Genomic DNA, 27,954 nt, shown 5'->3' on the forward strand with positions numbered 1-27,954 from the left:
TGAGTTCTAGGAGAGCCAGGGCTACACAGAGAAACCCTGTTTTGATAAGAGGAGCAAAACCAACCAACCAACCAACCAACCAACCAACCAACCAACCAACCAACCAACCAACCAACCAAAAAACATCAGGAGAAATAAAGAAAGGAGAGTTTCTTTCTGGTCTTAATACTCAGCAGAACTCTCAGTGATACAAACACCTCTGATATGGGCTAGTTATGTGTTTAAAGTTAAATAAGAATTTATTTTTTTCTGTGTCTCTTGGGTAAAATATAAATACAAGTTTTGCCCAGTTAGCATGGTCTCATTGTCCAAACGGAAGGAGGGAAGGGCTTCAGCGACTAGATCTTAGGGAACTGGCATCCTCACCTCCACATCCTGGTATGCGACCAGGTTCCAGCTGTCACCTGGACCAGAGGAGCATCTATCCTTGGAGATTTTCCTTCTCAGTCTCCTCAGTTGCTGTTTTGGCTGTTGGTTTAGGACCAAACTGTCAGGAAGCAGGTATCTGTCAGATCTCGAGGAAGGAGGTTGTGTTCCAAGATCTTACTGTCCCTCTAGTCAAGAAGGCTGTCTATCTGCCCAAAGTGTACTGTGAAAAACTAGCTCTTGTTCTGCTCACAGCAAAGGGGAAAATAGCTGTCAGACTTTCTCTTCATGCCAACCCTTTGAGATGTTTACATTTTCTTAGTGCTTACAGGGTCATCTGACTGCAGAAACAACACAGTTCTTGACAGGCTAACACAGACTAGTCCCTGAGCTGCACCATCAGCCATACTAATAAATGATGGATTGGAAGGACCAGTGTAACAGCCACTGCCAACACTGGTAGAAATAATAATGGAAGTAAGAATCTAAAAGAAGTCTACATATTGAGTCAAGGTTCTTCTGTATCTGTCTCTTTGGGGGTTCCATGCTCTCCCCTAAGACTGGTTGCATAAGCAGCTGTGGGCATCCGCCCCCTGACCACACTTTGTGCTAAGCTGCCTGAGCTTGCCTGCTGACCAGAGTGGAGTGTTCACAGGCTAATCTTGGGAACGAGAGCTTGACGTGTGCTTCTGCATGAAGAATCCCAGGCACGCTCATTTGCTGTCAGATGGCTCTGAGCAAAGGGCCATCTGCCACACAGAGCTATCTTGTGCTTATTAGTGTGGTGCAGCCCCGCTTTCCAAGCTTTGGGGAAATACAGGACGGCCCTCTTCGGGTCTTCTGCCACTCACCTCATGATAGCGCGTTGTTGAGGGCTCCTCCCTTGTTGTGGGAGTAACTTCCGCTGCCTCAACCAATAGTTGCTGAAATATGAGCCCACAGTGCAGTGGGGAGCGACTTCCGCTCGGTCAGCCAATAGCTGTTGAAATACCAGCCCACTGGGGCGTGGTATATTTCTCTTTTAAAAAGAGAAACAGATCCGGATCAGGCTCTCTTGGTTTTGGCTCTTGGTTTTGGTGTTTGTTTCCGGCTCTTGTTTCAGGCTCCTGCTCCCGGCTCCTGCTCCAGCGACTAGGCTCCCTTCCTGACGGTTTATGGTGTATGTAAGTTTTACCCCCCAAAATAAATAACCCATTAAAACATAACTGGTGTGGGATTGATTCGCCGATAATTGACGCCCAACGTTTGGTTTAAGAACCGCCCATCCCCCCACCCCCAGCTCGGCCTCCCAGGATACACAGGTCCGGACAGTCTCTGCCGGCTTACTTTGCCCTGTTCGGCACGGATTTTTAAATTTTTCCTTAAAAAAAAAAAAGAGGGATAATTGGATTATGGGATAATAGCTTTGTACTTGTGAGTTATTGTTTTTAGACAAATATATTGGTATTGATTCTTATATACTGATACAAACTTAAATTATGTTGACTATTTTATGCATACATGCTTCTACCTCTGTTTAAAACATTTTTATGTATTGACATATATATATTGTATTGATATATGTATATTTTACCATATTACATTGTACACTTCTACCTCTGATTAAGATACTTATATATTGTTTATGTATTGATATATATATTTACCATATTACAATGTATACTTGCACATTGTTTATATTTGGAGGTCATATTGTCCCCATCTATTGCACAGTTGTTTACTATTTCAGTCTTTAAGTTAGATAGATATTGAGAATAATATAGATCAATAGTCATCTAAGTTTGTCATTTATAATTAGACTAATCAGGTTCTTTAGATACATAGACATTATATTCAGTATAGATAGATAATCTTCAACCTCTTCAAAGAGCTGTAGAAAATGGCCTTTAATCTAACTCAGAGTTCTGTGGTAGGGAGAAACAATCGCTCCTGGCAACACTGATCTATTCCCGAAAAAATGTTAAGCACCAAAGACACTCCACCTGGAGCCTTTCTTCTTGGCAGAACTGGCCTTTGGGTAAAGAAATGCCCATACCTCAACTACTGACAGAGTTACAGAGTATCCGTAAATGGATAAAACAGGACTGTCATATCCTGCCAAGACAGGATAAGATAGTTTTGAAAAGTTCCTTGCCTTTGAAAATGGTATGTCAGTTACGTTAGGCCTTAGCCAAAGTTGGTTGCTTCAACGCTGCAAACGTGATTTTGGGTGTTTGCCCAGGTAGCCAGTTGTCTATGTGATTTGTTACATGTTCTGGAAGTTTGATTGCACTTCCTATTACTCAGGTAACATTATTTCCCTTCTCAGATCTTTAATGGGATTGAAGATTATATAAACGTAGTTACTTTCCTTTCATGACGTGGCCAAGTTATTTCTTATACAAGACTTAAGCTAGTTAGAATAGGATATTTGTGTTTATTGTATATAATTGTGTAGGTTTGTACTTACTGTATATAATTTCGTAGTAGGCTTAGAACTCTCTTACTTAAACAAAAGGGGGAGGTGTTGTGGGAGTAACTTCCGCTGCCTCAACCAATAGTCGCTGAAATACGAGCCCACAGTGCAGTGGGGAGCGACTTCCGCTCCGTCAGCCAATAGCTGCTGAAATACCAGCCCACTGGGGCGTGGTATATTTCTCTTTTAAAAAGAGAAACAGATCCGGATCAGGCTCTCTTGGTTCCGGTGCTTGCTCCCGGCTCCTGCTCCAGGCTCCTGCTCCCGGCTCCTGCTCCAGCGACTAGGCTCCCTTCCTGACAGTTTATGGTGAATGTAAGTTTTACCCCCCAAAATAAATAACCCCTTAAAACATAACTGGTGTGGGATTGATTCGCCGATACTCCCTTCAACCCCACAAAGCTGTATATCTTCCCCCTCCTCACAGGCTTCAGCAAGACCACATCTGCCTGTTCTCAGCCACTGGCAGATCGATCCTGTAAACATGACCCGAAAGAAGTATCTTTCTGAGACTCGTGTCTTTTAGGGTAAATAAGAGATGGCCCAGGTCAACTGCAAAGTTAAAAAGGCATAAGATTCACAAGTATGTCCTACTCCTGGGGTTGCCTCTCTACTTTCTTTGACCCTAGTTAGTAGGCTTGATAACGACCCTGCATACAATATATTACCTTTCTGTTCATTTGTTCCATTTTGTTTTTGAGACAGAGTCTGTCTGGTCTGTGTAGCCCAGGCTAGCTTTGTACTTAAAGCAATTTTACTGATTTAGTCTCTCACGTGCTGGGATTACAGGCCTGCACCACCATGCCAGGCTAAGCAGTTTGCATCTGACACCTTGAATATTTAAGCCCCAATCCCAAATGACAACTAAAATCAAAACACTCATGGCTCAAGAGGGTCAGAGACAGTATTCTAGAGCAGACTTGGGTAGTTGGCAATCAGGTTACCTAACTGTTTATGACTCAGTTTCTTTTCCTAAAACTCTAAGGGTCTTGGATTCATTCATTAACTTTTTTCATGTGTTTAATATATACTAATTTAATTTATAGCTCACATCCACTAAAAAGAAGCTTCAGGGTTTTGTAGCAAACACAAAGGAAATGAAAACAAGTTTGTCGAACATCCTCCTGAACAGTCTTTCTATTCAGACTATGGAAAAAAACTGATAGCACTGATGTCATCAGGATGCTCGTTAGAAATTCCAAGTCTTGGGTCCCACTTCAGGCCACCAATCAGAAGTGACATCTTAACAAGATCCCCTGGGTGATTTGAGTTCCTCCCTGAAGGGCTGAGAAGCACTAATTCCACAGGTGGTGTTTCTTCCTCACTTTTTACACATACTGTCTCTGGCAAGCATCCTTTCCCTCCAGAAGCTCACTGTCAGGGATGAGAGGAAGATTTTGACTCTGACTCTACAAAGTCCTGAGTGTCTTTGAAGAGGCAGGAACAGGATGCTATGGAAAGTTAGAACAGTCAACCATGGATTGTACCATTCAGTCAAGAAATGCTTGAATATTTACTGTATGTCTGGAACTCTCCTACAGGCTAGTGAGACACAAGTAAACCTAAAATAAAAGTATCGACAATTCTAAATTTCATTTATTTATTTATTTATTTATTTACTTTCTCTCTCTTTGTGTGTGTGTGTGTGTGTGTATGTGTGTGTGTGTGTGTGTGTGTGTGTGTGTGTGTGTGTGTGTGTGAGAGAGAGAGAGAGAGAGAGAGAGAGAGAGAGAGAGAGAGAGAGAGACTATGCCTGTCACAGTATAAATGTGGAAGTCAGAGAACAACCTTTGGGATCCAGATTATATGGGTTCCCCAGATAATAAAATTCAGGTTTTCAAACTGGACGGCAGACACCTTTAGCCATTGAACATTCCTGTTGTCGCAGGAAAATAATTTTATGGAGGTACTGTTTACTCTGTAGTATGGAAGATAGGTAATGAATAGCTTATTTGTTTGTTTTTGTTTTTGAGACAGGGTTTCGTATATCTCAGACTGATCTCAAACTTGCTATTTAGCAAAGAATGCTTTTGAACTTGTGATTTTCCCCTTCTTTGACCTTCTGCAGTACTGGGAATATAGGCAGGAACCACTATGCATAATTTTATGCAACATTGGAGTTTGAATTCAGACCTTGGCATGCTATGCAAGCACTCTACCAATTGAATTATATTCATAGCACATGAATAATGTCAGGTGTTGGTGAGCACTGTGTAAAGGATAAACAGAGCTGGTGGTGGCTGGGAGCTATGTTTGGTGGTTTGCCTCTTGGAGAGCTGAGATCTACATGGTAAGGGCATGGTTCTTGGAAGGCCTGGCTTTGGGGCTTTGGGGACAAGGGCTAGAGGGAAGGAGGACAGAAAGGCTCTGTAGAGTGGACAAGGATGGCTTCTGGTAGAACAGGACAGTTTTATGGGTTAACAGAAGTTGTTTTACACTGGGGTGTGCACAAAAAGTGTAGCTGCAGCAAATGTCCTGATTATGTTCAGGGCAACTGCATTTGTCTCTGTAATGTTAGGCTACAGAGAATAAGACTAGAAAGAGGTCCTCAAAAAGATGCCAGCAAATGAAACGGGTGATGTGAACAAAGGCATCAATGAACACAAAGAAGAATGAAGAGATTTAGGGTTGATTTTTATAGTAGAATTTATTAAAACAACAAAAACCCTACTCTCCATCCCAGGCTCTGCCAAAATCCTAGGGATGTTTTAAAGGGTATGATGTAATAAACTTTGACGATAACCAGGGATCCACGAGATGTTCAAAATTCCAGGAATAGAAGGCCCCAAGTTACATGTTTTGGATGAACAAAATCATGGTGTTCAGAAATAACCAACAATGATGTCAGCATTAACAAAAGAATACATTATATGTACTTCTCTCCTAATACAAACTTTTTATTTACAGTGCCAGACGTCCAATGGGTAGTAATATTCTTATTTCTGAGCAGGACTCTCCAAATCCTTCTACTGCATCCATATTACAAACGTTTGGCCTCTTGGGAAGGCTACTCCTTTTCTTTTTAGTAGATCAGATATCAGTTTTGGCTCTGCTTGTATATACCTACTTCCAGAGAAGACGCTCTTGGTCTTCTGAGCTGTAAGTTTTCAGCACCAAGCTCCAGAGCTTCCCCAGTTCAATCAATCCAAGCAGGAAAATGAATGTGAAAATCACTAACTCAGCAATCTGGCAGCTGAGGATGGTCCCATTATGTCAATCACCATCAGCAGCTCACTGTAACTGGCTTCTGTCATCGTCTTGAAGATTAATTGTTGGGATCTGTTGTCTGTATTAATAGATCATTTATTCAGATTGATCTTTTACCCATTGATCATCAGTCTCTTCATGTGCACGCGGCCAGGTGGCTATCATTCTTGTGATCTTTCTGAGGCCAAGCTTACTCTGAAAGCCCCTCTGCGATTTCTTCATAGGCATGGCAGGCCCCGTGCAGACTCCAGGTCTATAAAACTGCAGTCAATTTCATTCTGTCTCCAGACAACCATGACATTCTGCTGCTTCTTGTTATCCTATCATCTCATTTCTATTATCCTAAATTTAAACCCTGCAATCAAAACAGTATCATGTGACTGTGATTGGAGTCCTAAGTGGAATAGACACAGTCCCTTGGAAGTATGATCTTCTTTTTCATCTTTGTACCTTCCTTGTGTCTGCTACCAACACTGGACCAGACAGTCAAGCTTACTTTAACTCTTTAATTTACTGATTCTGGGTATTCTTCCAAGTCACACAGTCTTAATAACCAGTAATTCAGAATATGGCTATATTTGTGTTTAGGGCAATGAAAGTGCCAAGTAAAGCAAAGAAGTAATAAGAGTAGGTCCTGATATAAGATGGCAGGTGTTCTTAGAAGCAAAGGAGCTTCTGGTGACGGACATGTGTCGAGGGTAGTATTGGAAGAAGAAAATTTCTCACCTTGAATGAAACCAACTCTTCCAATGCCTTGGACTTGGCCTTTCAGCTCCCAGTACTGAAAAAAAAAATAAATTGATGCTATTTGGGCCACTTGGCTTGTGGCAGTTGTGGCAGGGGAAGCTGACGGCACATCCTCTGTCAGCTCTCACCATAAATGCACATTTGACAAGAGGAATCACTCAGTGCTTTTATTATCCTGGGCTGCCCTGCTATCTATTCCCACTTTTGTGTCTCAGTGACGCTCCAGTAGCCATCACATGGCATCATAGTTCCTTATTGAATTACTTTTGTAAAAGTCTGCTGACTCCATAATGCCAGGGATGTCTGCCATGTTCACTGCTTTATTTGATATGGGAAATAAAAACAGATAAACCTCTAAATTACAGTAATGATGAAATCAGGGAGAACTCTCATTCCTATCACAGTCCAATGTGGGTTCAGAATTTAAGGTCTAAACTTGGTAGCTGGTTCTTTGAAGGTGTCTTAGTGTAGCTCTGGATCTGCAGAGAGAAAATGGTCTCTTTGGGGAGGTTTCTATGAGCCAGATGAGACCATGGAGCTCTTTATTTACTAACATTCTTGTTCACTGGCTTCAACCCAAGTCACGTGGTCTTACTTAACTGCAAGGGAAGATTGTAGATGTAGCCCAGCTGTGTCACCAGGAAGCAAAGAAAACAGATATTGGTAAACATTAGCACTTTAAAATGTGATCACTAGTCATTATGGCTGGCTCATAGTCTTGATAAATATTTCAGTCAATGAACTCTAAACAGATAACTCACTTAGTTGTATGTAGAACTAAGATGGCTGCAAATTGTCATTGCTACTTCTCCATCAAGGGGCGTCTCATTAAATGATGTTACCTTATTTGTGCATATATATATATATATATATATATATATATATATATATTTGGAAGACATAATCTTCTAATCTCAAAAATCTTTCAAGAAACAATACAACCCAGGAAGTTATTTCATCTCCAGTGTCTGAATACAAACAGGCATATCAGGTGTGTGACTGTTACCTTTCTCTGGTCTAGATTCCAGGTTCCTGATTAATGTATGAACAATTGGGCCTTCTAACCTAGAACTTGGGACCTAGAACATCTTCATCTTTTCTTCCAGTCTGCAGTTACTGAGCTTTTATCTAGACTGTGTTAAGTGCTTCATACCCATGAGCTTATTCAATTGTCTTAAGGAGTAGCAATATTTATAGTCTTTTTACTTCTTGAAACCCAGTGCTTGAGACAGCTCAGGACAACATGTTGGTTGCAGAATTAGCAAGTAGTCAAAGCAGTGCATCCAAGTGGAGACTTCAGAACCCATCCTTCTACCCACTGCTCCAAGCTACCACTGCTGTTTGTGCTCTTTACATGAAATGGACATTGACTGTTGGCGTCAGGGCTGGGTTGGCTAATTTTATAGCTTATCCGTGCTTACTGTCTAGGTCTATCCTTGTTTTCAAGTCACTAATAGAGGGGAATGAGCTGTGCACGTTGCTCCCAGAAGTCTTAGCACACAGAGCTTCCATGGAAGATTCTCAGTAAATGTATCAATTCTTCCCCCAAAAGAAACTAGAACCAAAGAACTAGAACCAAAGAAAGGAATGCAAGAGTCCATCTGCCTCTACTGGTCAGTTTAAGCACAACCCCCATCCCTTACCCTCTGCCAAACTACTCCATCTGGTGCTCTTCTCTACGGGTCCTAGTATCCTTTGTAAGTGAAGGACTATTGTTTACATCTCTGGGAGTGATGAAACTAGGAGAGAAGTCACTGGTGGAATTTCCAATTTAAGGATAATACAGACATGAAGCACAGTTCCCACTGGGATAGGTCCTCTCAGAAAGTAAACTGGGTTTCTTTCCCTCTCAGCTCTTTTATTCTGAGCCAGTTTCACCAAAGTGTCCCAGGACCCTGTCATAGTTTCTGAGAGACCAGTTCTCTTACTCATTCACATCCACCTCACAGGCTGCCTTGGAGTGAAGAAATCCATTTGGATGCATGTGAATTTTCCTTAGTTACTCATTTGATATTTTTAGTTCTAAAAATGACATTTTGCCCAGGATACTTATTAGTGGGCTTTCCTGGCAAATAATAACCTGAAGATAAAACAAACAGTGTTCTTTTTGCGTGCATTTGGCACAAGTGAAGACCCCCTCCTGTGTGAGCGCTTGGATGAAGTATCTCTGTCTCCTGGCTTTCCCGACGTGCCTACCATTGCTCAGCTGAATTTAGTGAATGAGGAAGTCTGAGCTCCATGGCATTGATGCTATGTCTCCCTCCCATTTCTCAGTGGATGAATTCCTAGCCTTGTGACAGAGCCACTTGCAGAAGGAGGCATTCCAGCACGTTTGAAGGAAGCCCAGACTGGCCCATGACTATTCAATATATGATGAGATCCAGCCTCTACACAGTCAGAATTTTTACCATGCCTCTCAAGTTTAAGCTTTCTGGCTGAGGTTCTGATAGGCAGGAGCCACTTGGGAATGGGAAGTACAGAGGAGGCTGAAGAAAGACATAGTCCAGTCCGCCTCAAGTTTATCTTCACTGCAGGCTGAAGGCGGAGAGGGAGTGCTGTCTCTTCCAATTTATGTGCATGGAGGCCATCCATACAGGCAAGCTGCTTTCCAGGCTTTTTGCTTGTTGATGTCAGAAGGCTGACTGCGGACTTCAGGATGGTTGGAGGGCTGTCTTGCCTGCTAACACTGATTTTATGATATGCTAAACATAACATTCAATAGCTATTACTTCCACTGTCAGAGAAACAACTTGAGCCATCTATCTTCTTCCTCTGACTATATTACATTTCTCTCTACAAATGACAATGCATTATAATATCTTTTATTATAACATTACTTATTTATCGCCAAAGGTTTTCCAGCATTAAATCTGAGGGCTCTTGTCCTTTATCTGCTTTTTGGTTTGTTTGTTATGAATGTCACATTTTATTTAGCAGGATGGGCTCTGCTCAGAATTCGTGGAGACAGACATTCCTGATTTACTTCCTATGCAGACCTAGGCTTTTATCTCATTAGATTTTTCAGCACGAAATGGGGACAGGATGAACAAGATGTTCTGCTTTCTTGCTTTGTCAGAGATGCCAAAGGGGAAGGACCAGGCTGTGGGATTCTGGTGTATGAGCCCAGATGGAGGGCACCTGGGGTCATCTGCCCAGTTCCCTCTCTTCAGGCATGACATTCACTTTGACTATTAAGTTTCAGCAGAAACTCTGAAGACTGTTCTTGTGTATAATTGTTTCTGGTAACTCGTAAAATTTCCCTTCTGAGATGCCTCGACTCATGAATTAGACAAATTTCTAGTTCACTACAAATGTGGCATTCTATTGAGATCTTAGATCTTTGTGGGAAAAATATAAATAATGTACACACTTGGAGCCAAGTATTTATGGAGACACAGAGAGACAGAGACAGAATGAGAGAATGAGTGAGTGAGTGAGTGAGAGAGAGAGAGAGAGAGAGAGAGTCTGTGAGAGAGAGAGGACCTCTGAACTGATACTTCTTCACAAAATGAACCCTCTCATTTTTAAGTAACTGTATACATCATTAATGACTAGATAGAAAGCTTTTTATTTTTTACTGGTTGGAATTGATAGATATAAGAGCAGAGAAAATAAAATTAAAGTGCCAGGCAGAAAAGTCATGTTCAGTGCATGTTTAATAAAATTCCTGTACTCTCCTTATGAAAAATAGAGATGTCTTTACATTGACAGATTGACATAAAAAAAATCAGCTCACATTTCACTTTGTTACACGGTGATGGGGTTCAACTGGGCTTGAGAATGAAGCAGGATTCTGAATTTCTCTGGAAGTTTCTGTCACCTAAACTCCAGAAGAGCACCTAGAATCCTGGTTATCTCACTCATGAACAAATAACAGAGATAACAGAGTTCTTTCCTTTCTCCAGATGATCCTTTTGCATTGTAGACTGCTTCATCTCACTCCACCAGTGATCACCTGGATACCAAGAGCGACAGCTTTCTCTCTTTTCTTCATCCTTGAGAACTGAAACCGGTTGTGTTTTCATAGCAACACGTTGAAATGCAGCCTTGTCATTACAGTGAATAATCCTCGGGTAGGAATGTAGATGTCATGTCAGAGAACCTGATGGGAAACAAAGGGGCACAGATTCTTCTGCCAGGATCCCAGAGCAGCATTTCCAGATGATCCTTCCCTTCTTCTGTCCTGCATCCCAGAAGCTTCTCTGTCTTAGCAACGTATTAAGCACAAGACAAGGGCAAAAATGCCAAACCTTGGCCATGCAGAGTTGGATGTGTTATGTCTACACAGAAGGACTCCATGTGCTTTCAGCAACATATGTGGTCCTGGAATGAAAAGCACATGTCGGCTGTCCCAGCCTGGTCATCCAAGACTTCAAAGTGATGTCCCCTTAGACAGGGTTAGAGCAGAGAGGGGGTCATGGGAAGGCTGGCTGATTGCGCTCTTCAGGTATTGTTAGGAATTCTTTGCCTAAATATGAACTATCCACTGAACACTCGAGCTGGCAGTCTGGTGAAGGGATGTTCGCTGGCTCTGTAAACTATTCACACAGCACAGGACCTCATCAAAATCAGTGTAGACCTATTTCTGAAATACAAATTTAAGATTTGGAAAGTGGGAAAAAGGGATGTTTAAACCATACATTTTGTTAGACCCGACTGGCTGTCCTCTATCTTATTCTTCAATGTCGTTTATCTCTAGGTTAAAAAATAGGACTTATGAACTGAGCACAGGGGTACCATGACCATATTGTCTTTGAAATTCTCCCCATTACTAACAGTCCAATTTTTGTTCTTTCTCTTCCTGCCCCTTATAGTGAGTTTGGTGGGAGAAAGGCCAGGTCATCTTCTTTTTGGCTGGTCTGGGCATCTCCTGCAGGGACTGTAGTTCCCAGCCTGCTGTTTGATGGTGCTATTTTCTCAGCAATGGACCAATTTGAAGATGTCTTGGAAAGACTGCCATGCTGAGGACTGCTCATCATTCTAGTTCACTGTTTAAGAGAATAAAAACATCACTACTTGCTATGGTTTGGGAAATTCTACGTATTCCTTTCTACTGACTCATAACCTGAGTCTGAAGTTAGTCTGTCTTCAAGATAGAACCAAAAAGTCTTTCTCCATGCCTTGTGTTCCACCACCAAGTCTGCTGTGGCTCTATGGATGTATTCAGACAGACCCTGTTAGAGTTATTTCACAGTTCTTTATTGAGATGCAGCTTGGAGCTCTGTCTTTGCCTTCCCAAACCATTCCCTCAATGACTTCTGGGGAGTGATGTTATCAGATACAAGAATATGATCGCCAATAAACCAAGAGGGTAAACCCCAGGTTCTCAGAAAATCTATTTCGGTAGCAAAGCTCACAGGAGTAAATAAATGTGATAGCTTCTCTTAAGTCTGTCAAGGAACTCAATCTAGGTCCTCTTTCTTCAACGACTTGACTTAGTATAGTTGATACCTGTCTCTCTCATCTCCCATACTCAGGGCATAATTTCAGTACATTCTTTCCCTCTGCATTCCTGCCCCCACTGCAACTTCCAGTCTCACACATTCTTACTCTGACCACCACCATTTAGGTACAGAGCTGTTTTCAAATGAAAATCTGTTCCTTTCACTTCCTTAGTCGAAATTCTTTTTATCGCTTATAGGATAATATGTAACTTCTGATTTTACTGTTTCTCATCCTCTTTTCCAAATTGAAACCAGGAGGCATATATCCTTCACTAGGCAATATGTGTCCCTACCCAGGCAGCCTTCTATGTCTCTCTGGGGAGGCCTTCACAGAGTCTCCTTCTTCCTGCAATCCTATCTAAAATAACCCCTTCCTACTTGCCTAGCTTCTGTGTATCCTTTGGGATTCATCTGGGAGAATTTCTTTACCCTGATACACATATATGATGACTTACAAGGAGAATGCTACAGCTAAGTGCTTGGTTGGTGGGTGAACCTTAGCTTTGGGGCTTGCTTTCAGGGTAGCAGAATTTCCACATGTTTATGGTTCTGTTTGATTTCCTATTTGCCTTAAGTGAGATCGAGATTGTGACTTAGTAATCTTTTTAACTTTGGTACTTGATCAATAGAGTTGGCATTTAACAAATACTGGATACAAATAAATGCGTGACAAATAAATGCTAAAGGGTTCTTCCTGTTCTTCATGCCTTCCTTTTCTTCTTATCTTTCCTTTCACTATTTCTATTGTTATTCCTGTCAGCTTCCTTCATTTTCTCTTCCTTCTTCTCCTTCCATTTCCCTTCTTTTCTTCCTATTTTTGTTTTTGTCTTTCTTCTAATTTCAGATAATTTTTTCTTGTTATATGTAGTACTTCACTGGATTTAGCAAGAGACTTTTTTATGGCAACTATTATTGCTATTATCTCTCTGGCGTAACCAACACGGATCATCAAATCACCAATTTAACATACAAGTATATTTACTATCCACATATATAGTATTTAATGTCATCTATAAATGTACATATATACATAAATGTATGTTATAATCAAAATGGTCATATTATCCTTTGCCCCATTCCTGGGGAGTAGTAGGTCATGAGACTAGTGGATGAAGGTTTGCTGCAGTCATGGTCAGGTTTGGGCACGGTTCCATTATTTAAGCTTTTGGCTCTCCGTTTCCAAATTCTTTCTGAGCAGGGAGTCATCAGCATTGCCCATAAAATATTTCCTAGGTACTTGAGATTGGGCTAGTTTTCCTGGAAGGGAAAGGTAGTTTCCAGAAAAATCTAAGGTGTGACGCACCGACCTCTAGTGGTAACTGCTCTGTCAAATTGGTTACAGAGCAAAGGGCATGATCCTCTCTCACCAACCCGTACTGTCTGACAGGCGAGGTTCACTATTAGCCTCCCCTTGTTTGTCCATGGCGTCACCATTAGGAGCTGACATGGCTTCTCCAAAGTAGATGCTACCTAGGAAGACCACATAGGAACACCCTTTCTCCTCCCTCTTTTGAGTTCCAGTTCTGCTTCCTCTGGGGAACAACATCTGGCCCATGACCACTGCAATGTAGAGTGTGTTCCCTTGGGCATCTATAATAAGTGGGAGCTTTCTGGCACACAGAGGACTGGGACAAGAGTGATGGGGATAACTGTGCTGCCAGTTTTGTGAGCTGATAAGTGAGCGCATTCCCTCCTTCCTGGAATATCATCCTTGAAGCCATCTCCCTTGGTTCTTAAAGCAATTAAAAAATTGCTTTAAATCGGAATTGTTTATCTAAAAGTTGTAAAGAGGCAGAATTCTTAAAGATTCACCCAGTGACCTTGGATTTTCCTTTCCGGACTGGCCCTCTTTCCCTGTGATTTTTCTCACTAAGTTGTGGTAGTCTTGAGTCGTGACTGTCTTGGTGAACAGATATCCAGCCCAGAGTGATGTAGCCATATCCCTCCTTTGGCCAGGTGTCAAGCACAAGCCCACCTCAGCATCCTGAGGACAGCTGCAGTGAGAAGAGAGTGAAGAATAACAAGCAACCAACACAGCTCACACCCAACCTCATAAACGTTACCCTGAAGATCCTCTATTCAGGCAACCTCAGAGTTAATTTCTTCTCACTGTGTTTGCAATTACAGTGCTTTCTCAACCTCTCTCTACCTTAGAAGAAGTTAATTAGAAAGGGTGAGGTAAGGTGCCTTAGGTCTTATTTGCAAGAATTGCCTTTGATAGCCAACTCTAAGAGGAATCAGAAAAATCACCAACTGAAGGTAAAATTGCCTCATGGTTGGGCCATAAAAAGTCAGAGGAATGTTGACTCGCATCACTGGACCCCACAGGCGCATGTAGCTTACCACTGACTTTAGGGCTTTACCCACAAGGAGATGCTATTAATGACGATCCCAAGTAAACTTAGTGTTGAAGTATCTTTGTGATCTTTGGCTTCTCGAGTCAGTGATGTCTAATTCACTTGAAAATAGAAAATATAATTAATTGTTGTTAATGTTCAAAGGGCTAAATCCAAATGTATTTTTAGAAAAGTCTATTGAAGTAGAACGGAATGTGTTCCCCAGTGCTGGGTGGATGAGGTGTTCTGTACTGTTTATTTTGCTGATATGTACACTCGTTAGTCGTATATAATACTTTTGTAAACACTAAAATACAATTCAAATATTCTCTGTCTTCATGTTTGGGTGGGAAGTTAAGTGACACTGACATCCATGGACTTTTGCCTCCCAGGCACTTGAAAAGAACTGTTCAACGTTTCCTATAAACAATGCTCTTCCTTGGAGCAGCTTGCTAGAAGTGCAGATTTCCAGGGTATATTTTGATTCAATAAACTTTGAGTGGAATCCAGAATATGCATCTTAAAATAAGTACCTCTTTTTCTTCAACACAAGGCTTATACACACAAGTGCATGCGGGCATACACACCACACACACACGCCCCCACCCCACAGCACAAACTCCTGTCTGCTCTCCAGTTGGTGTCAACTTTCCCGGTATAGTTCCCTTGTTCACACTTAGTCTGAGGAGAAATCTCACTCCCCTTCTGTATTGTGCTATGGCTAAAGTAAGAACTAAGAACAGAGGCTGGAAATCATAATATAAAATAGGATGTGGTTGAGGTGACTAAAATAAGTTGAAGGGGAAAAAAGATTTCCTGAGTCAAGTTTTAGGTAGTGGTATAATTAGAATTATTATCTATTATTTATGTGGCAGATGATATTCATGATGTACTTGGGACTCTGTTAATAGCTAGTGGTTGTGCTGAAGGAGAACATGACATTGGGCCATCTTTCTTTCCCTTCCCTCTCTCCCTCCCTCGCTTCCCCCTCCTGTCTTTGTTCTGTTGAGCTTCAGCTAATGGCACTTTTGGTTTAGAACTTTGTAGGACTGGACAGAAAAGTGAAGTGTAACAGTTGGTTTGGAGAGTGTCACCCTTTTCCTATACTATGACAGTTGGTGGTGCTGCTGTCCCTGGACCATTTCCAACATGTTGTGAATAACCTCACCCAAGTCTAACAACAGACTTTCAGAGGAGAATCTATTTCATTTTTATACATGCAAAGATATAAGGATGGTTATATGTCAGATATAACCAGATATGTAGTCAGATGTGTAGCCTACAGCACACTCAATAATGAGTGGAGTCAGGTGACCCTGAGTCTAACTTGCAGGGCTTTTATAGTTTGTGTCAGAGCTCTAGTTTCCCTGGAACACAAGGGGAAGGTGTGCCAGGCTCTTGGTCTTTTAGGTGCTTTGTCTTCATGGTGGCCATCAGGACCCTTTTCCCTCTGGACATATCTGTTTAGTCTTCATTTCTCATAGCTTCAAAGCTTGGACTACTCATTATTAAATTACTACTATTAAAAGGACACTTTTGATAGGGGAGTGGTCAATATTGACCTGCATGTTTCCAAGGACAAAAAGCACATGGATATATCCATCACTTGAGCTTGGTGGATGAATCACATTGGCTTCATTGATGTCTCCCTGTGATAGGTGATGGTTTCATCCCTCACCTGGATATAGGTTTTTGAAGGGTCAATTCCTGTCGTGTGAGGTTGGTATATCCTTGAGAAAGGGTAGCTGCAGAGCTGAGCGCAACCTGTCAAAACAAAGGGCAATTTGACTGGAAAATCCTTGCTCTTCTGAGGCAGTGATATCTTGGTTTAGTGTAGCAAGAATACTCACACCCAATGTCCTCCAACAATCTGATTCTAATGGGGTTACTACAGTAGGGTAAAGCATTTTATACGGAACCAGGTTTACATTATCCTACTCTTTAGAGATCTTGCTTGCAATGCTGTTCAAATCCTTTAATCCATAAATAGGATTCCAGACAGCACTGGGCTGCCTTCCAAAACTGTAATCTTCCAGTATATGAATTATTACCAAAAGATTAGGGTGTTTCTAGTAATAACATTTCAAATAAATCAGCTTTCATGGAGGAACAACAAACTAATATTGGAAATAACAATATAAAGACATTTATATAGCCACTTGCTAGAATAACTTCCCTAACCAGGGGCTTCTTTTCTCATTTACATTCATTCCATTTGAGAAGTCTTTTTTTTCATTTATCACCAGCTGCGGGCTTTAGCCTTAAAGCATGCCACATGCTCCCAAGTCCTGGAACTCTTTGGAGCCTGTGAAATCTCAAGCCCAGAGATGGGGGCTATTGTCCCCAGAAGCTTCTGGAATCCCTGTTTGGCATTGAAGAAGTGTATAGCAGGAAAATATAAGACATGCTCAGGTTGGAAAAGGCAGTTTTGGCATTTACACCAAAGGTCATCAACAGGAGTGTGGTGTGGAAAGGAGAGTACTTTGCAGGGCCGTGGTCCCTCTTTGATGGTGCAGCTATCTCTGTTGATGATCAGGAGTCACCTGCACATTTGCACACTAGTAAGGACCTTGGGTTGCAATATACAGGGTCAATGGACTGGGGCTCCAGTGCCCACCTGCTTTGGAAATTGTTAGTGAACAGGATCTTTATTTCTCTGATCCTCTATTTTATCGTCTAGGGTATGAGGATTGTCTTAACAGGGTCTTAACAGGTTAAGGTGAAGGGAGGTACCCATTACTCTGAAACCCTAGTTCTCCCTCTTCTTTCTACTGGTATTTTAAAACCATTTGTCTTAGTGCCGGGTGGCTGGTGGGAGGCAAGGGGCCCCTCTCTCTCTGGCGTACAGATGGCTGCTTTGAGCTATGTCCCCAGGCTAGAAGCAGATACTTGTTTAATGCTGATAACTGGCTATGACCTTGAGTGAGCTGTCACATTTCCAGATCTGCATTCTATCATCTACTTTCAGAAGTGTCTGGCTCCTCCCTGTCCTATAGGGTATAAAGAAAGGCAGTAAAGACGGCCGACTAGGTAAGATCTAATTTTAAGGAGACATTTCACAGTTCTCGAATTTTAAAGCTGGAAGGGCTATCCAGGAAGGGAGGAAATTAATTAAATGTACAACTATTCTTGTACTTTGTCATATTTAATCCTAACAGCCTTGCTAGGGTAGAGTTTCCCCAGTTTACAGAAGTGGAAACTGAGGCTCCCAGTTATTCCCAGGTAACCTCTTCCATGACACACAGTGAAAATATGGGACAAGACTCAAATACAGTTTTGCAGGACTCCGAACCACAGTGCCTGCCGCTGTGCTGCTTTCCTCCCCTTAATTGTCATTTTAGAGGTGACCGACACAACTAGGGTTTAGGAGATGCTATTCACTGATGGACCGGGATGAGAATCCAGGCTTCCTCATTGCTGTCCCTGGGCATTGTCTCTACAGCTCTGGCATAAATGGGTCTCGCTAATCTACTGGCTACAGTCTTTCAAAGATGTTTTGCTTTCATTCCTGATGGATTTTTGACAGAAGCTCCTAACATTTTTGTTCTATGACTCTCTTCTTATATAAAAAGGTTAGAATGGTTGATTTCTTTAGTTCCTTCTAGCTCAAAAATTCCATTTCTTGTATGACCCTCCATTCCCTATCATAGTTAATGATCTGTGAAGAAACACTTAAATGCTCAGGTTTACTACCTTCTCAGTCTGCAAGGGAGAGAGAGAAGCCAGCTATTATTTCTCTTCTTCAAAAAGGAGATGCGAGACCCATATTGCCTGAGCAACTCACTCAAGGACACAGATGATCAGTAACTGCTTTGGGCCTATAATGCATGAGGGAGGGTGCTCCACTCACCTTTCAACCTCAGCCCGTAGCAAGGGTCTGGAATAGAGGATGTGTTCCCCATAGAGTTCATTGTCCTAATGGGCACGAGTGAAGGTGAATCCAGACTTCTCAGCTTGTAAGGCTAAACATCTGTTAGTTGTGTTCTTTTCCCCTGACCTGTTTGCAATGGGGGTCATGGCAGGACTTGGTTGCCAAGTGCTTTGTACAGTATATTATACTTTATCAAAACAGCAGGATTGTAGTACGCATCTGGAAAAGAGAGCTTCGTGGATCACCGCAGCTGTAGTGGTGGCTCAGAATTCAGACCTGTGAGGACACATGAGAGAATTTGCAAGTGCCACTCCAATTCCCTCCAGTTCATTCTGTTTAAGTCAGCATTAGTGTATTATTAATAGGACGGGAGCGGGGCTGCCTGGAGAAGAGCTGTTTGTGGAATGTGCCCTCGGATTAAAGGAGCTTTGAAATGGAAAGCATTACCTCTGATTACACGAGGCCTGCACTTTACAGGCTGGAGTTTTAACTGAAAAGGTAAAATAAAGAGGAAAACCACTGTGGGTTCGGAAGCTTGTGTCATTTTTCCCCCTTTGCAGCCCTCCACTCAGCTGCCCCTGAAGGCAGGTGTTGATAAATGGTTTGTACGACACAGGGGAGCCTCTGGGCACACATAGGCTGGTGCTGCTCCTGTCAGGACTACTCAAAGGGAAGGCAGCACCGTACATTGGAGCCACCGCTCCTTTTTCTTCCTAAACAAATGTTGTTCCTACTGAAGCGGTCACAGATTCAATTTAGGGAGAGAAAGGAAAAGAGAACATCCATTCTTCTTCTCGTGTCAAAGTGAGGTGGGGAAGATAGGCTGCCCACCCGGCAGTGGTCCTTGAAGCCCCTTACCCAATGACTTCTTCCTTGGTTTTCACGTAGGTCAAGATGAAAGCAAAGTTCTCCTAGAAGCATTGTGGTCTGTGGTTGGACTGCGTTTACAAATCAGTCTGCTGACAGAAAGTATGTGTAAGGGAAAGAAGGAAGCTCTGTGTGAGGGCAGCTTTATCCCTTAGCCACATCACTGTGAGAGCTTCCAATGTATTGGGCAAATGAAGAAGATGGAGCCTTATAACTGTAGCTATAAGTTGAGTTATCCCAACACTATCTAGTGATTTCAGCTGACCTTCACCACACGGAAATAAAGAAATATGAAGATCAGTAAATTAATGAATTTCCATATTTCTAAACACTTTTAGGGTAGAGCTAACAGTAGCCTATATATGTCAGCCTCAAAGTGGAAGAAAGTGAAATGTGATAAAAAGAAAAATCCATTTAAGATCGCTTCAACCATGCAGATTTTCGGAAGTTAGGCAAGTCCCCAATATTATTATGTGAGGTTACTTGCTGGGAGAAAATATATGGGCTAAAAGTCCTGATATTTAGGTCCTGTTTTCAATTTAGGAGTTAACCAATTAGCTTATCTAAATTCAATATGCTGCAGGGTAGCGAATGCTGGTAAATACACTAGCTAGAGGGAAGCCTCACCGATCTCTGTAAGGTGTGTGCTTAGAAACACACCTCCTCATGGATGTGGAGGGTTTTATACAGCAACAATCTATGAGGCTGTGAAATTCCCTAGACACATATCTCACAAGTATGAGATTCCAATTTATATTATAATAGATCAGGAAGAAAGAAAACATAGAACAAGATTTTAATTCTGTGTCAACTGTAGTTTCGGTGAGGGAATATTCCTAAAGAATGAAAAAGTGACGTCCAATGCCGGCTGTTTCTCCCTTCCTTCCTGAACTGCCTCTACAAAGTCCTATATGGAATTTCCCACGGGACCAGGCTGGCTGCGGCACTGATGTGGTATCTGTCCTTGAGCAAGGGCAAGGGAGACAAACAGAAATCTTACCTTGGGAGATACAAAGGAGAAAAGTCACCCAGACTTTTGAATCTGAAACAGAAAAGATCGTATCTGAATTAGAGGAAAGAGAAAAATCTTAAGATATGCATGGAACCAATTTGTCCAGGTTCCCCTGTCTGGCAGACTGTACCCTTCAGGACATTAGGTCTCCCCATGCTGTTGCTGCCTTACTCTCTGGCACATGGCATTTCTTTCCTCCTTTGTCTTACTTTTTTGGCATCCTTTATTTCACACTAAGCTTCCCTATAATCAGCCTATGATGCCAGGTGACTTCCCTCAAGCATAATTAAGCCTTCACATTCAGTTAAAACTTGAGCCCCTTCAGAGCTGGCCAGGCCCGGCAATTAAAATGTTCTCTTTGTCTTTAATCACTTCATTTAACATTTAGTGAAGCGAGATGCCCTCTGTACCGATCTGGAGCCCCATATGACTGACAGGAGGAACCTTCTGCTCTCAGCTCTGAAAGATTCCTATTTAGGGGCTGTGCGCCTATAAACTCCTGCCATCCTTTGCCCAGTGAGCTTTTCTCACTTGCTTGGGGAACGTGATTTTAATTGTCCATGCTTTCCTGGGTACCTAAGGGAGTCAATTCCTGACCTTTCACAGAGACAGTGGACCTTATAACCCTCATTCTCACATAGCTTGTGAGTACCTTCCTGATCCAGGTGTGGGGGCCTGACGAGGAACTCTGGGTAGGAACAGCAAAGCCAGAGGCTGATTGCCTGACTCGCATACCTTAATGGAGACTTGGGCCAGCTTATTCGTGTGTGTTTTCAGGTGTGTGCAGGTGCATATCCATATGCATATATATAATGTGGGTATATGTGTGTGTGTGTGCATGTTTATCTGTGTGCACAGTGTTTGGAGACCAGAAGACAACCTTAGCTGCCTGAAGTCAATGATTGATGTAGAATTCCCTTCTGTATATGTGTTGCTTTTATTAGTTAATGAATAAAGAAGCTTCTTGGGCCTATGGCAGGACAGAACAGAGATAGGAGGGGAAAAATAAACTGAACGCTGGGAGAAAGAAGGCAGAGTCAGAGAGACACCATATAGCCGCTGCCAGAGGGGACAGATGCCAGAACCTTGCTGGTAGGCCACGACTTTGTGGTGATACACAGATTAATGGATATGGGCTAGTTTAGGATATAAGAGCTAGCTATAAATATTCTTAAGTTATTGGCCAAACAGTATTGCAAATAATATAGTTTCTGTGTGGTTATTTCAGGTTATTTCACGTCTGAGCAGCAGGGAATGAATGAGTAGCCTCCGACTAGAAATGATGTCTTCAGCATCCTATGGAGATCAGGGGGTATGCACTCATGTTCATAATTTAGCCTGAAGTCTCAATCAAGGGATATAATGGCTAGCTTTAATTGTCAACTGGACACAACATAGAGTCGGCTGGAAAAAGTCTTAGTGAAAGCTTGTCAATATTGGATTGGCCTGCAGCCTGTGGGCTTGTCTGCAGAGGTTGTCTTAACTTCCTTAACTGGCATGGGATAACCCATCCTAAATGTGGGTGGTACCTTCTGGTATCAGTCCGCACAAAAGGACATAGAAAGAGGAAAGCTTTTTAATTTTTTTCTTGTTTGTTCTTTACTCTTACTGATCACTTCATCTATGCTGTTGTTGCCTCTGCTGATTCCTTTGCTGCTATATGAACCGGCTTTTTTGGGATTTCAATAAGAATTGAAGACCACTAGCTCTTTGCGAATCTTTCAGTTCTTCATTATCAGACTGTAACTGCTGAGATACCAACCTTGTATACTGAACAACTACCAGATTCTCAACCTTTTTAGTTTCAGACAACCATAACTGGACTGCCCCAGCTATATAGCGTAAACCACCTGAATGAATCCTTCTGATGTGTGTATGTGTGCCATAGGTTACATTCCTCTCGAGTACCCTGAACGATACATTTGAGTAGGACACGGGGAAACATTTTGAAACAATTCAGTGATCGTTGGAAACAGGCTGAATAAAGCTGGTGATGCTAAGATTGATCAACACTGAAACTAGAAGAAAAGAAAGTCAAATATTGTCCTACATTATTACTGACAAAAACAATTATATATATTTACAGAGCACAATGCAATGTTTTAATACGTGTGTACGTTGTGGTGTTATCAATACAGCCTAGCATAGTCATTGAGTCAAATATTTGTAATTTCTTTGTGGTGAGAATGTTTATTGAGTGTTTACTATGGTCCAAGGATGGGATGGTCCTTGGATAACGAAGGAAGAAAGCCAGTTGTAGTGCTGTTAGTTGGAGTTCTTGGATTAAAAAGAAAAAGGAGAGAAATGCCCAAGAAAATCTGTCTTTCAGATATTGCATGTTTACCTCAGAGCTTCTTCCCCCGCTTTTCCTTTGCATTTTGACTAGCATGCTTTCTTTTTTATTTATTTTTTATTTTTAATTGATTTTTATTGAGCTCTACATTTTTCTCTGTTCCCCTCCCTGCCTTTCTCCTTCCCTCTTCGGCCCTCCCCAAGGTTCCCATGCTCCCAATGATCCCAGAAGATCTTGTCTTTTTCTACTTCCCTTGTATATTAGATATATGTAAGTCTCTCTTAGTGTCTTCATTGTTGTCTAAGTTCTCTGGGATTGTGGTTTGTAGGCTGGCTTTATTGCTTTCTGTTTAAAAACCACATGTAAGTGAGTACATGTGATAATTGTTTTTCTGTGTCTGGGTTACCTCACTCAAAATAATATTTTCAAGCTCCATCCATTTTCCTGCAAAATTCAAGATGTCGTTATTACCTCAGAGCTTCTTAAGACATCTGCTTTATTCTCTTTTCTGCCAACCAGGTTTTTCCATGCATTTTCCACATGGTCTCAAAAGTCTACCATGAATCCAAGGCTACAAACACAGGGCTGCAGCACCCACTCTCAGCATTGGCAAGGGTCTTTGTGGATCTCAATTTAAATCCTTGTAGAGAGTTAGACAGAGCAGCTTTTAGATAGTAGGCGAAGGGCACTCACAAATCTCTGTATCCATACTACTGGGCCATTGATACATCTATGACTCAACCTGCTATAGCCAAGGGAATTGGCAGTAAGATCCCAGGTTGTCTTCTTCTCACACAAAACAACTGACGAAACAATCATCTCTGTCCAAAGTTTCACAGGGAGTGCATAGACTTAGAGCTAGACTGCATAGGTCCGAATCTTGCTTCTACATCCCAGTTTCATTCTGTCTTTATGGAAGCTACTTATGCAATTCTATTCCTCAATGTCTTGTCCATGGCATGGGGTAATAAACAAATCATGAAAGAGGTATATCATAATACCATGTAATATTAAGAATGTATCAGATGGTGGGCACTGGGAAGGGAAGCTGTTCTACTCATATTATACACACAGACATACATTTTCTCAGCCTCTTCTCATTAGCTGAGAGTGTGATGTCTTAGCCTGCCATTGCATCCAGAGTTGATGTAAAAAAGGCCACTTTATATGATCACTGTCAATAACTAGGTAATACCTGTTTGTTTTCCCCCTGGCTACATATCGATAGATTTAAATGGTTCATTTGATCGATATATAATAATAGCAGACAAAACTGAAAAATTATAACAACAAATGAAAAGTGAAGAAATGAAATTACTATATTTATATCTACTCATAAAAGGAAGCAAAATATTATTGGACGTGCCACCTACCTCATAGCACAGTCTCTCAGCCCTGCAATATGACCATCCTTTTTAGTATGTGTGACTTTTCCTTGGTGATGAAATGCTGGAAGAAGCCAGAGTCACCCAGGCCTGTTTCTCAAACACGGTGTGTTTCTGCAAATGCTAGTGTTTTTGAAGCATAAGCCCGAGCCTCATGAGCAGCCAAACACATTAAAATGTAAAGGAACAATTTGCACAGAGCCACAAAAGCTGAGCTCTCTCCCAGTGGTCAAAGGCTAGAGGGGTGTGGGAGTGCAGAGCCTGTCCCCAGAGCTCATGAGCATCAGATACCCCTGTGCTGCTTGCACTCCAGCTCTGGCTAGGACATCTGGCTCCTCAATCAATGTCTTAATTGCTGGGGTTTTGGCTTGTGATTGCTCTCACTCCGTAAGTTCCCACTGAGTTTGGAATCAGTGGAGAAGCCGACTGAAGAATAAAGTACAGGTAAAAATGTCAGTTCTTACTGGTAATATTGGAGTTTAGAATGTGTGGTTTGAACTTATTGTCAGACTTGGCTGAAATTGCTGTCTTTCCTGTTAATTTCTGATAATTAGAGCACAGAGACATGAACTGCTAGAACCTCCTTCTGTGAGACCACCTGACTTCCTGTTCTCCTTTAGAGGTGGAACGGAGAGCCACCAATCTATGGGCAGACTGTTCTAATCACCCAGGGCTGCCCAGTGAAAAATCTGGGTATGAAGATTAACTTCAATTGTCAAGTTGACACAGCTTTAGAACCAACTGGGAAGAAAGCTTCACAGACTGTTTGCATTGGATTGGTCTGTGGAGGGTTGTCTTAAGTAGATTGATGTGGGAAGACCCAGTCCACCAAGGGTGGTATCATTCCCTAGGCAGGGGTTCCTAAACTGTGTAATAATAGAGACATGGAGCTGAGCACAAGTAGGCAATCAAGGGAGCATATATGCATTCATTTCTTATCTTCTACTCTTGGATATCATGGAACTAGCTGCCTCCAGTTCCTGCCTTGACTTCCTCGTAATGATGGACTATTACCTAAAATTATAAACCACATAAATCCTTTCCCTCCTAAGTTGCATTTTGACAGGGTGCTTTATCAAAACAGCAAAATGAAAGTATAACACTGGGCTAACCATCACCATTAGACCAGCCATTCACTTTGCAACACACTGATGATATGGAAGGAAAAACAAAAGCAATTTTGCTAAACCCAGAATATCTGGAACTCATTATTTTGGGATCAAGATAGAAACTTGAGGATGCTGTCTTAGTTAGGGCTTCTGCTGCTTTGAAGAGATGCCATGACCATGGCAACTCATAAAGGAAAACATTTAATTGGGGAAGTCTTACAGTTTCAGAGGTTTAGTCCATTATCGTCATGGCAGGACATGGTGGCATACAGGTAGATATGGTGCTAAAGAAGGAGCTGAGAGTTCTACATATTGATCCAGCGTACAACAGGAAGTAAACTGTGTACTGGGCATAGCTTGAGCATAGGACATCTCAAAACCCACCCTCACACTGGCATACTTCTTCCAACAAGATCATACTACTCTTTGCTCTTTGGGGGCCCACTACCTAGCTCCTAAATAAGATTTCTTCTTTCTTTTAAATACCTGGCCTTATATTGGCTTATTTCTAGCCAGTTTTTCTTAAATTATTCTGTCTACCTTTTGCCTCTGGGATTTAACTATCACTATGTCTGTGTATCTTTTCTTTCCTTCTTATTCTGTCTGGCTGTGTGGCTGCGTGGCTGCATGGCTGTGTGACTGTGTGGCTGTGTGGCTGTGAGGCTGGTCCCTGACATCCTCCTCTCCTCCTTTTCTCATTCCTTGATCTTCTTTTCCCTGATTTCTCCTCTCTTTTGTTCTTTCTGCCTTCCAACCCCAGCTATCCTTTCTTCTGCCTAGCTATTAACTGTTCAGCTCCCTATTATACCAATTACATGGGTTTTTTTATTTTTTATTTTATTTATTTATTAAAAATTTCCACCTCCTCCCATCCTCCCACTTCTCTCCCACTCACCCCCTCCCCCTCGCTCTCCAGTCCCAAGAGAAGTCAGGGTGGCCTGCCCTGTGGGAAGTCCAAGCCCCCCTATCCAGGTCTAGGAAGGTGTGCATCAAAACAGACTAGGCTCTCAAAAAAACAGTACATGCAGTAGAATCAAAATCCGGTGTCATTATCATAGGTGTTTTAGACAGACACAGTAACACAGCTTCATAGAGTTAAGCAAACACAACTTAAAAGAATGCAATACATCTTTGTATCATTAAACAAATATTCCATGGCATAAACAAATGTATCACATCTTTAATATTCTACAACACCCTGTAGCCTTGAGAAACTCAGGTTTTAGTGGGAACAATAAACGTGATTGGGTCATTCTGGCCCAGACTCTTGCCCCCCTCAGCATTACAAAGGAGGTTCCTCTGCCCCAGAATCTTCTTCCATCATAGGTAAAGGAACCAAGACCTGAAAGACATGCAGTAATAAGCCTGAGAGGAGGTATGTGGTTTTGTCAGGGATATCAGGTAATGTTAAATGCAGAGATGGCACAGTTTTACAAAAAAATTGAAAGAAGGAAATAAATACTACAGGCTCTTCATGATAATTGGGAAAGAGCAAAGCAAAGTTGTTGGGTAGAATGAAGTGTGTACGTGCATATACATGAATTTGATGAGAATTGAGGGGTGTATGTATAAATATACCAGAAAAATCCATATTTTCCTAATATCTATAAAATAAAGACTGTTTCATATTTTTCCTATCTGACCTGTCTGGGACATCTATGGGCTGCTAATCTAATTTCCATGCTTAGAGAGAACATAAATTCCACAGAAGCTTTTTATTTATATACCAATTCCCAGACACAGAAAAGGCTGTATTAATTTGATTCATGAGCACCTTTCAGTATAGGATCTTTCCAACATACAAACATGTGCGCATGTGCACCCCTCCCCCCCACAAGGCCCACCTCCTCATCTATGTCTCTCCTTGATGATTTTTAGGATGTATGGGAACACAGTCCCTTCTTTGGGCCTTAGGACTCTATTTCCTTTTCTAGTTCATATACTAATTTTAATTCTCCTGTAACGAAAAGCCCTTATTCATTTCCGTATATAGAGATAAAATACCTGACAGCCCTTATCTAAGGAGTAACATGCCCATTTATGGTGGTTTAGATGGATATCCCCTATCGTCTTGGGCAAGTAAATGCTTGGCTCCCAGTGGTAGCACTGTCTGGGGAGGCTTAGGAAGTGTAGCCTTGTTGAAGGAAGTGTGTCAATGGAGGCAGCTTTAGAGACTTAAAAGAATTGAGTCATTTCTAGTTTGCTTTCTCTGCTTTGAATTTGCAGTTTAAGACGTGAACTTTCAGCTCTTGCTCCTGCCACCAAGTTTTTGCTCTGCTATTATGGACTCTAACCCTCTGGCACCATAAGCCAAACTCTTTTTGTCATGGCATTTATTATTGTGATTAAAAAGTACCTCATATGCCCTCCCTCCACTGGACTCCCATGACGTACCCCAGGCTCATTTTCTGAAGTTATCTGTTATTGGTCTCATTGAGTCCTGCAACCCCAAGTTTTCCTCTCAAAAGAAACACCATTGAAGAGAATCTGGACTCTGGTGGTCCCACAAATAAAGACAGGCTTTGGAGAGGGGAGAGACACAAAGCTAACTGGGGAAGTCAAATCCCAGTTTCATTTCCCAGGTGAAGATTTTGGATTAGCTGTTGAAGAGGAGATGGGATGTTTAAAGGGGCTTTGGTGAAGGGATCAATGAAGACATAATCCTTAAAGGGGTCAGCCTTGGTCAGGATGTTTGACTGGACAGCTCCTGGCTCAGACACACTGAGCTTTGCATGCATGATGGAGGTTGATTTCTCCAGTTTCCCACAGCCTTTTGGATTTTCTGAGTGAGTGCACCATCAATGTCAAGCGACAGAGACATTGCTTTCAGCAAAGAGAACTCACCCCTGTAGGCAGTCCCCT

At 41.9% G+C, this 27,954-nt stretch overlaps 1 long non-coding RNA gene across 1 annotated transcript in view; it reads left to right on the forward strand.

The window, feature by feature from the left end:
* Nucleotides 1-1,395: 1,395 nt before the first annotated feature.
* The window catches only part of LOC146894774 (uncharacterized), a 95,664-nt gene continuing 69,105 nt past the window's right edge, over nucleotides 1,396-27,954 (forward strand). Inside the window, exon 1 of the long non-coding RNA XR_015737787.1 lies at nucleotides 1,396-1,529. This is a non-coding gene — a long non-coding RNA (uncharacterized LOC146894774). The remainder of the gene's footprint in view (nucleotides 1,530-27,954) is intronic.

Source organism: Myodes glareolus, chromosome 5 (assembly GCF_982192425.1).
Source record: "Myodes glareolus chromosome 5, mMyoGla1.1, whole genome shotgun sequence".
NCBI lineage: Eukaryota > Metazoa > Chordata > Mammalia > Rodentia > Cricetidae > Myodes > Myodes glareolus.